This window comes from Lepidochelys kempii, chromosome 7 (assembly GCF_965140265.1).
Source record: "Lepidochelys kempii isolate rLepKem1 chromosome 7, rLepKem1.hap2, whole genome shotgun sequence".
Classification (NCBI taxonomy): Eukaryota; Metazoa; Chordata; order Testudines; family Cheloniidae; genus Lepidochelys; species Lepidochelys kempii.
In genome coordinates, this window is record NC_133262.1 from 18,871,109 (window position 1) to 18,882,369 (window position 11,261).

At 45.1% G+C, this 11,261-nt stretch overlaps 1 long non-coding RNA gene across 1 annotated transcript; it reads right to left on the bottom strand.

The window, feature by feature from the left end:
- Positions 1 to 7,649: 7,649 nt before the first annotated feature.
- LOC140915238 (uncharacterized) lies at positions 7,650 to 10,874 on the bottom strand. Its single transcript, XR_012160108.1, has 3 exons — positions 10,794 to 10,874; positions 9,953 to 10,577; positions 7,650 to 8,007 (listed from the first exon to the last, which is right to left on the bottom strand). It is a non-coding gene; the product is annotated as an uncharacterized lncRNA (long non-coding RNA).
- Between the last annotated feature and the right edge of the window lie 387 nt (positions 10,875 to 11,261).

Genomic DNA, 11,261 nt, shown 5'->3' on the forward strand with positions numbered 1-11,261 from the left:
ATGCACTGAGAGCAAGTTTACACTACCGCCTAAAATCGATATAACTTATGTCACTCAGGGGTGTGAAAAAGCCACATACACCCTCCCAGAGATGCAAGTTTTACACTGTCCACACCAGCGCTATGTCAGTGGGAGATGCTCTCCAGTCGACATAGCTTCTGCTTCTTGATAATGTGGAATAATCATACCAACAGGAGAGCACTTCTTCACCAGACACACTCCAGCAGCGCAGGCTGCACTGATGTAGCACTATAGTGTAGACTTGCCCTTATTCTTCCCATGCTTTTTGGGAAACCTGGTTTATTCAACACATCGGTGGGTACCTGTGTTATACCAGTCAAATAAAAATCAGCAGGATCTTATTAAAGGGGAAAAGGCAAAATGCCACATTTATTGTGAATACAGAAAGAATCATAGTAAGCAGTTAGTTATAGCTATAACATTCCATTCAATTTCATATTTATTCACACATTCATTCATACACACACACAAACACAGGTTCTGCAAGGTTGTTATCATAGTTACCAGCCTTAGAGTTGCTCATGCCAAGCCACTGGCCAGGTGGCCTGGACATGAGGAGGGAGCAGGGCCTTGTCAGATGCTCATCTGATGCTCCTGGAAGTCGGTTTGCAGAATCAGACCCCAAAGTTCTCACTTTCTAGAGTCCATTTTTAGAGGAATTTCTTCCTATGCCAGTCTATGGGAATTGCTTCATCATGCTGTTGCTGAATCAGTCAGCAGATGGCACATTCCTGATGGCTCCGTGCTGCCAGATGTTATCTTGTTCTTTGGTTCTCCCATTCTTGAGGCAGTTGGGTGGATTCCAGTCTGCACTCCGGGGGTTCTCTGGTTATTTCCACTTGACGCCTTCTTCAGCCGATGGACACTGGATTCTTACGCTGGCACCTCCCTGATCATTCAGTTATTATCCACGCCAAACATCCATCCACATACATCCTCTATCTCTATTTTAAATCACAATTGTTAACAAAGTGAGATGAATACAACAAAAGGGCGGGGAGTCTCTGGGTGCTGTTTCTGTTGTTACAGAGTATTGCTTTGAGTCTCTGTGTGAGTAGTTGTTGTTACAAAGAATTGCTTTGAGAACAGAGCAGCTTGCAAGTTTCACACACAGAGGGAGAGAAACAGTACCAAAAACCAAGAGACCTCTTAATTAGTAATACCCTGGAATTTAAACCATGGGGAATCAAACTGATTTGTGATTTTAATACAGAACTTCTTTAATATGATCCAACACCTGTCTCTGAGGGTTATTTTATCATTTGTATTATAGTAACATCGAGAGAACACAACCAAGATCAGGGTCTGAGTGTTTTAAACACTGTATGTACATATAGTAGGAAACACTTTCTGCCCTGAAGAGCTTATTATATAGACAAAGAAAATATTCTTACTCCCATTTCACAAAAGAGATGAAATTACTTGCCTAAACTCTCAAGGAGTTTATGGCAGGAACTGAACCCAGAGCACCTGAGTCCCAGTCCAGTGTCTTAACCACACACCATATTTTCTCCCTTTTCTCCACAATTGTTTGTTCTTTCTTCTTGTCATTTGGATGTTAAGACCTGACCTACTTTCAGCTCCCATCTATTCAGCTGATGTAACCTCATTTTCCTGTTGCCAAAGCATTGGTAATATTTTTTTCTGTTTCATCAGTTTTTAAAAAATGTTGACTAGTTCCTCTTCAAAATGAGAAGTAGATATAAATGTGTCAGATATTAATTTATAAATCTATTTTTACTGATTCTTGAGTCATGTGGCAATGTCATTTTGGAGCTGTTGACAGTGTGAATGTAACAGCAGGTCTGTGTGATACTGTCTATCACTATAACATACATGAATATCTTTCAGTATATTTAATACTATCCATTGCCTGAACTAGTCAAAAAAATTGAATTCTAATAGTGGCATTGAAGCTTACCACATGCTTACCATACCTGCTTATCATACTGCATATCACAGCAGTTCAGAGAGTAATAACTATTGAGTGTATCTCATTTTTCATGGCTGAGAAACATCCTGACATAAGAATGGACTTCATATTTATCCACCACTGGAATTGCAAGAACAGTATTTCATAACTATTCCTCACATCAGTATGATTTCATTTTTCAGCTATACTCATGGTTTATATTATTCATTAAAAGTTAAAAGTATGGTCAGGTATAAAGCAGGTCTTTTTGTTTTTCTTAATAAATTATTCAAAGCAGCGTCTGCTGTTTGAGGGACACTCTTTTAGACAGTTGTTCTCAAACTTTTGTATTGGTGATCCCTTTCACACAGCAAGTCTATGAGTGCGACCTCCCCCCTTATAAAATAAAAAATATATAAAAAAGTTAACACTATTGTAAATGCTGGAGGTAAAGCAAGGTTTGGGGTGGAGGCTGACAGTTCACAACCCCACCCCACCCCCAAGTAATAACCTTGGGACCCCCTGAGGGGTCATGACCCCCAGTTTGAGAACCCCGGGATTAGATGCTTAAGTGACATCCGGGTTATGGTAATTAAAGATCATACGATGATATGGTCTGAACGAAAAATCACTACACTCAATGGGATGTGGTCACGTTCTATAAAGATAAGTAAACCACTGGCATAATCGTCAAGCTACATGGGAAAGTATTTTTTTCAATTGCAGTGAATTCATGTATATGAGAATGAGTCCTGGTCTGCACTCCAAAGTTAGGTCAACATAAACCACCTTGCACTGACCTATTTGTGAATGTGTCTGTATTCAAATTGGTCTCTGGCTTACATTAGCACCCCGTTACAGCGACACAGTAAAACTATTTCTCTGAATGGCATAGAGCCATGGTCGACATATTGAGGTTGACACAGTGCGAGTGTAGACACTGAATGACCTGTGTCAAGCCCAACAGTTCTCCAGCAGCTGTCCCACAATGTCTCATTCCCTGTGACAGTGACTGGTCGGGCCACAATTTTAAACTCCACTGCCTAGGGGTCACAGAGACTGAAAGAAACATCCCCTTTAAAATCCCTCACCTGTATTTGAAATGCCTTTTCCTGATTGTCCACCTTGGCAAGCACACCCTTGCATGCAACTGCCCAATCGACCATGCTGACTCCATGCACTAGACTCTCTCCTGCCTGAAGCAGCTGTGGCATTGGCTCTCTTGGGCCTGCTGGGAGAAGAGGCTGTGCCGGCACTTTCTACCGACCAGCCGCAGAAACATTGACAAGTTCACAACAGATTGCACGAGGGCTACAGGCAAAGTGGTATGACAGGAATCATCAGCAGTGACGCGTGAAAACAAAGGAACTTTGTCAGGGACAGTGCAAGGCCAGGGAACACAATAGATTTGAGGCTATACTGCAGACTCGACGCTTCTACAGGGAACTGTATGCCATATTTGGCAGAGACCCCACCAGCACCCACAGACCACTGCATACCTCCGAGGAGCCGAGACAGAGACCCTTTCCACAAACAGCAAGGAGGAGGAGGAGTCAGGAAGACGCCCCAAGGAACTCCAGCCATGCTGCTAGCAGGACCTCTTTGAGACTATCACAGTTAGCCAGTCCTCCCAGGTGAGCACCAATGAAGGATGAGCCTGATAAAGGGGAAGGGAACTCAGGTAAGCGTGTACATGCATTTACTTACAATGTTTAAATTTAAAGACGGCACCCCGCCCATCCCCAGGTTAACAAGAAAAAGGCATCATCTTAATTGTTTTACTCATATAAGTAGAGGCAGAGATGGCAAACAAATAGAGTGGGAGGTTTCAGAGTAACAGCCGTGTTAGTCTGTATTCGCAAAAAGAAAAGGAGTACTTGTGGCACCTTAGAGACTAACCAATTTATTTGAGCATGAGCTTTCGTGAGCTACAGCTCACTTCATCAGATCATCAAATAGAGTGGGAGTTGACAATGGCATCTGCTTTTCATTCCCTTGTGGGATTAGGCAGGGGGAGGGGAGTCACATGGAGTACTTTGTGTATGTGAATAGGAATGTCCCTTTTATCCTCCTGCACAAGTGCTGACTTCCTCCTTGCTTCAGGGGTGCTCAACCCCTGCTCTGGCCCAGGCCCCCGCCCCCACTCCACCCTTCCCCCAAATCTCCAACCCCACCTGCCTCTTCCCGCCCAGTTCTGCCCTCTCCCCTGAGCACGTCCTCTCCAGTGCCTCCTACATGCTGCAGAACAGCTTATCCATGGTGGGTAGGAGATGTTGGGCGCGGGGAGAGGGAGAAGCTGGCTTCCAGTGGGTGCTAAGCACCCACTGCAACATATGGGCCCTGATCGCCTTTGTGACCCTCAGCTGTGAGATGTCAGCTAAAATCACCACCATCTGTTGAATATAGTGCCAAAATTCAGTGCCATTGCCCTACATCTACACTCATGGAATAGGATCAGAAATTGTATAGCTTCATGCAACAGAAAATCCTGCCCTACTCCGGGAGGGCCATATGCATACCTGCTAAGCCACTCCAAAGCTGAAGTGGAAATAAGCCACAGGCGTTGGAACTAGGGGTACTGCCACATACACCCCTGGCTTGAAGTGGTTTCCATCATATACAGCCTGGTTTACAGTTTGGTTCAATGGCTCTCAGCACCCCCCTATACAAATTGTTGCAGAGATACTGGAATAAGCATTTATTAAAAATGTTTATGGGAATAAAAGGCAGATGAGCAAATTCACTCTGTATTTGCCAACAGCATCCACTCAGGCCAGATTGGGTCCTTCAGCTGTGACTGACAACCAATCTAGGAATGGAGCCCCGAAAGACAGGCAGATGGAACATCTCCTCTGCACTGGCAACTCCTGCAGCATAGCTGGTTCCAAATGTATCGACTCCTGCCTTTTCGTTGGTCCAAACCAGTAAAGTCAAGAGGGGGACGCTGACACACAGGCAAAGCAACGCCTCCATATTAACTGCCCACGCTATGGGAATAAGGGAAGGGAGTTCTGAAACTTATCTTTTCCTTGTGACTGTAAATACAAGTTACATCTATCTGTTTTTATCAGTAGCTTCACGGCAGCTTTGCAAGGTGGCTCCACCATACCCACAGACCACCTGATGCTGAGGAGGAAGAGAAAGAAGAGGACAAGGGAAGAACATGTTCTGTGAGATCCAGCAAGCCAGTGCCACATCAGACGGTGAACAAAGGGCTTAGAGCGCCAATGTGATTGACAGCATGGAGAAAGACAGAGAATACAGGAAAAAGGACCAGGAGTCCCAGCACGATAAAGAGAGAGAACAGAATCAGAACATAATAGATCTTCTCAGGCAGCAAACTAAAATGCTGCAGACATAGGTGCAGGGCTGAATTTATCTTTTGTGGGCCCTGGCACCTGGACCGTGGCCCCACCCCCTGCTCTGCCTATGCTTCCACCCTCTGCGGCTGTGGCCCCACTCAGCCTCTTCCCCCCACCCTGCTCAGCTTCCTCCCCCAAGGACCCCCCACCACTTGCACGGAGGGTGTGGGGGCAGAGAGGAGCAAGCAGGTCCTCCTGGGGAAGAGGCCAAGTGGGGGCCGGGCCTTGGGGAAGAGCAGGGGCAGGGCCCCAGGGGCAGAGACTGAGTATGGGTGGGGTTTTGGGGCAGAGAGCAAGCAGAATGGGGGGCGGGGCTAGGCTTCAGGGCCCCTTCTGAGTGTGGGCCCAGCACCAATGGCGTCTCTGTAAACCTGGTACTGCTCAGGTGTGACATACTATGGTACAATCCTCCCTAATGAGTAACTGTGTCACCCCTGCCCAGCAACCTTGAGTGCCTTACAATGCTCTGGTTGAAGCAGCTCCTACCTGGGCCACTCACAAACGGTCTTCCAGCATGCAAGCCAAACCCTGTACGTTTGTGTGTAACTGCAGCCTGCCAGCCACACTGGGTTACACTCTGGCTCTCACCAGCCTGGATTATGCTGCAGGGTGACCCCAACACGAACCCTACTTCTGGGATTTCCCCCCAGAAATGTATGTCCTGTACTGCCCAGCTGTCTCCTGGGCAATACAAGTTATATAAAGTCCATTATTTCTTTAATAGAAATAGGCACACAATTTGGCACTCCAAATGGAGTTTCCCCAGACACTTCAATTGAAACACACTGGATTAGATAAAACAAGTTTATTAACTATAAAGAGAGGGATTTTAGTACAAGTAATGAGGCATAAAAATCAGAAATAGTTACAAGAAAAATAAAGATAAAGTGCAACTAGTGCCTAACTTAACAAATGATGTTAAATTCAAAGCAAAATTTTCTCAGCACATGCTTTCAGCAGTCTTACTGACCAAGCACCCTTCCCCTAGTCCAACAGCTGCTTACTTTGTCCCTTCAGGTGCAGTGACTTGATGGAAAGGGAGAGTGGGGGGAAAGAGTGCCTTGGGGTGTTTGTCCTTCCTTTTTACAGTTTCAGTCCCCCTGACAGAGTTTGCTCACTACTACAGCACCTCCTGCTGGCTGTCCCATGGATTAGCTTTGCTAACCAGTGCACCCTCTTCTGGTGGTGTCTTGCTGCTGTCACTTCTGCTCCTGGACCTGTCGGTCCAAGGACCACAGCATCCTCTTCAGGACACAACCCTCCGACTGTGACGCACTCTGTGCTCCCCGCTTCTGGGGGAAGAGTATCACAGTCCAGCCACTTCCTCAGTGGTGAGTGGGGGGACCCAGGCTCACCCACTACTCCAGGTCGCAGCCCAGGGACCCTGTAGATGGCCACCACTTGCTGTGTCCTCTCTGCCTCCTCAGTTCGTTTCCCTGGGCCACTTCCTCATGGCTCCCAGCACCTTCTTTGCCCTTACCTCAGGGCTTCAGTCAACCAGTCTTAGCAGCTAGCCAGGAGTTCTCTCTAGCTTTCCCAGTCCCTGCTAGCAGCACTACTCTGACCAGAATGCTAGCACTTCTTCCTCCTGCTAGGAACCTGATCCTCTCTCCTCGAGCTCCAGGTAACTTCAGTGCCCTGCAGCTCTTCTTATATCGGCCTGCCCAGCCCTGATTGGCTGTTCCTCGCAGACCCTTTCCTATTGGCTGCTTTTCACACAGCTGCCCTAGGGCTCTGTTAACCCCTTATGGCCCAGTGTGGGGCAGACACCCCATCACAGTTCCCTGCTTGAAAAACATTTCCAGCTGGGTACCAGGAGACAAAAAGTCTATGCGGAAGGATGTTCCCTGCTGCTTTTTTCTCACCTGTTTGAATTTCTTTTGTTTCCCTTCCTGCTTGATGACTCTGTTTATTGCTTAAATACAAATTAAGCAGAGCACACATTCCTTTGTTTGAGACAAGCCTGTTTGCCAACTGACTTTGGAACATGTCTTAATAACACCGTACACAGTGGCGGATTACCGTATGGGCCCATGGGGCCTGTGCCTAAGGGCCCTGGCCAACTGGGGGGCCCCCACAGGTCAGAACTCCTCTCCCCCCCGCCCCACCACCCTGCTCCTCCTCTTCCCCCTGAGGCCCCACCCCCTGGCCAGGCCAGATGCCGGAGCTGTGGTAGGGTGAGCATATACCTCCCACTCCCGCCCCAGACGGAGCTGGCCCCCCAGGCTGCTCTCCTTTCCCCTCCCTCCTGCGAGGATTTGCCCCCCAGAGCCCCTCTCCTTCTCTCTGCCTCCCATGTGGGGCTGCCCCCGCAACCCTTCTCCTTCTCCTTCCCCCATCCCTTCTGTGTGGAGCTGGCCTCCGCAAGTTCCTCTCCTTCTACAATGTGATTATCACTCACTTTTCCACTGTCAATACATCTCTCATTCTGGCATCCATGCACTGGAGGGCTGGGGCGAGCTCGGAAAAGAGATCCAGGAATGTGAGCTTTTGCAGCTGAAAGTTCTGCAGCCACTGCTCATCATCCCAAATCTGAATTATCATGTGATCCCACTAGTCAGTGCTTATTTCTCAGGCCAAGAAGAGATGCTCCACCATCTGCAGCTGCTCCATGAATGCTCCAACAAACTTGATTTGTTGTTCACTATTCCTCAGGAAACTGGCCTTGAAAAAATCATCATGTCCCCTGTTGTTAAAGTATTTCCAGCAGGTCTGAAAATAAAGGAGAATTGTGTATTCTATATTTGCAAAGTTCATGAGAACAGTGCAGCACTCTGTGGGCTCCATGCTTCTGTCAAAGGTGATCAAAAAAGTGTCATGTGAGTTTGTGGGATTTTTTTTTAAAGAAATGCAAAAATTATAAAGTATGGATGGCATTCTGGGATGGAGAAAATTGCATGCTTGAAACTTGACCACTAGCTTCCAGAGATCCCTGGGAAAGTCATTTCTATCTCAACACATAGCAAATATTTCCCAAAAGCCATAGGTGCCGACTCCGTGGGTGCTCTGGGGCTGGAGTAATGTGTCCCAGCCAATTGGTGGTGCTGGACATCTCCCCAAGTCAGGAGCTTCATGGAAGGGATTCTTTGTGAGCTAGAGCTTTCCTAGCTCCCTTCTCCACCAGTTCAGGTGAGCGACCAGGTGGTGGCCATTGTCCAAGCACTACCTGCAGGCTTGGGTTTGAGGCCCAGGAGTCCTCACAGGTAGTGTGTAGCACAGTGAGATACTACCCCGGTGCACTAAACTTTACATCAACATAAGCACTCCTGGTGGTGCAAGTAACCAAGTATGCATGCACACGAGTGATATACAAACTTCAGTGCCTGTATGCTGATGAACCTGTGTCGATCAGTTTGTAGTGTCAACATGGCCTAAGGAACTAGGGAAAGGATGTAGATAGCTCTGCAGATTGATAATTGTATATAGAGCCTCTTACCCCTCAGTTATGTAGCCTGGTCCCTAGTGAATGAAACTGTAACTCTCTGAAGGCTGTTAAGTGAAATGACTGGGTGGATCTCAGTCCAGTTTGTAGTTCCACTTCATTTAAAACCACCATCACAACTGAAAATATTGTTGACAGTCTCCAAGAGAAGAAAGATTTGAGTGGGAGTAGTTCCTGTAGGTGAGGATGGAAGAGGCTGTGGGATGGGGTGGGGTAGAGGACATTTCACAACTGCTCCCCATGCTGCCCCTGGTTTCTGGTGGATCAGCAGACTAGCCTGTGGGCCTGTTAGCGGGCAATTTTCATGAGCACTACATTTATTTTTAACAGAGGATAAAGAAATAATATGCAACAGTTTTATCCTGGTGATAAATTAGCTCAGCAGTCTGTCATACACTGTATATCAGTTTGGTTCGGTTTGGTATGGAACCAAGGGGAATACATAGTCATCTGAAAGGTTGAGAGACAAGGAGTTCTGTTACTAGGCTTTTCTTTACTGGCAGGTTTGAAAAAAGTGTCATGCAAACAAATGACCCCCTAAGACTCAACAGCAAAGAACATCCCTTGAACCGGATGTTAGTCCTGTTGTCCCTGCCAAATTTCAAGTCAGAAAATTACATTCTGCCTCCTGAAATTCCCCTGCTGTTTCAATTGTACTATTCTCACACATTTTCTGCCCTAGAGCTGACCTGCCAAATTCCCACCCATTTGGAGATAATTTAAACCATAGCAAGGAGGTTTATTATAACAATGATACTTTAATGATAGTTATGATGATCGATCTTATTCTCATGATGGATTTTACAATATGTTTCAAGGAAACATTTACATTTTTTATTTATTCATTTGTGTATTTTTAATTTCCCAATTTGGTAGTCCCAACTTGATAACCTTGCCTAACCTGTCGTGTGCAGTGTTTGCTGTGTGCTGGTACACAGCTATCACATCTCCCCTCCCCAAGAGGCGGCAGTGTTGGGTGAAATGATTCCTGTACCAGTTAAGGGACTTGGACCCTAGGTGATGACAGGCACTATAGAAATGACAATTATTCGTACTAAATCACCCGCAGTAACTGTCCAAGGGATTGAGAGGAGCACACAGAAATATGGAATCCTGGCTAATATGACATTATTTAACAGGGAGAGTTATCAAATGTGTCCACAAAATATATAGGGAAGTATATAGTTTCAGTTTGAAAAGTGATTCTTCAGTTACCTTGTCAAAACCCCTGGATGCCAAATTCCATCATAAAGGTGGCTGCATTTCATTGGTGAGCAAAAATTTCTTCCATTTTTTTTCTCAGTTGCCCAGTGAGGCAATGAGCCCACAGATCTCTCATTCCTGGCTTCTATTGCCCAGTGCCTGCCAGGGAAAGTGTCATGCCAGAGACAGTAAGGAAAACATGAGTTTCTACTTCCCTGCCTCCAGTCAACCACTTAGGATAGTAAATTCTCTCTCCCACCTCTCAGTCAATGATCTATAAATAGCCCCCTTTTCTCCCACGTAGGGTAGAGAGGAGCAAGCAGGAGGGGCGATGGGGAAGTATGGGAAAATGGTTGAATGGCTAGGGGAACTTACTGAATTATTGTCATAACGTCGGTATTACTAAACCCCCCAACTGTTAAAAAATCAAGTGTCAGGCCCCAATAAATCACAAGATTACCGTAAAAATCATTATATTTTAAAATGATACATTTGGGATTCTTTGTCCTGTCTTCTGGTTTTTGAACCGTTAGGTGATACTCAGGTCACATTTTCCAGTTTTTCTCTGAATCCATGAGGGCTAGTAACCTAAATTGTTTTAAGGAAACTCAGATTCTCATTACGTCAATGGCTGGAGCTGTAAGAAAACCATCCAAAATGGCAAGACTCATGTAAAATTGTGAGAGCTGGCAACACTGTAACATAACTTAAAGTATATGCATATGATAAGAGACAGGTAAACTTAAAATATGACAAGACTGATAATAATATTTTAAATTAAATAGAAAAATTATAGGGTTAAATATAAATAAAATAACAGAAGAATGAAAAAAGTTAAGAATAATTTACATACATTGCAAGTTGTTTCATGTGGATGGAATGAGTCTATGCAGGTGTAAGGATCTACCCCTGTGGATCATTTTGCAGGACTGTATGAACTAAATACAAAAATGCAAGCTTAAAATAATTGAAAAAGTACCACAAAAGTCAAGGGCTATATATCTTTTTAAATAATTGGACTAAGGCAAATGGTTCAGTGAAAAAGTATTTTAAAATATAAAATTGTTTAATAATGTTACAAATGACATTTTTAAAAATTAAAAACCTAATTAGTGGATAACACAACACAAAAGGCAGGTTAAATATAAAACATATGGAAGAGAAGAATTAAAAATGTCTAGAAAAAGAATATCTCTGGGCTGTGGGTTAAATATAATTTAAAAAAAATAAAGCTATGAATTTGAGAGGAATGATGGTCCAATTCAATTAGGGTGGATGTGGCCCATTTCCAAGAGTTGACAAGAAGAGGTAAATATCAACA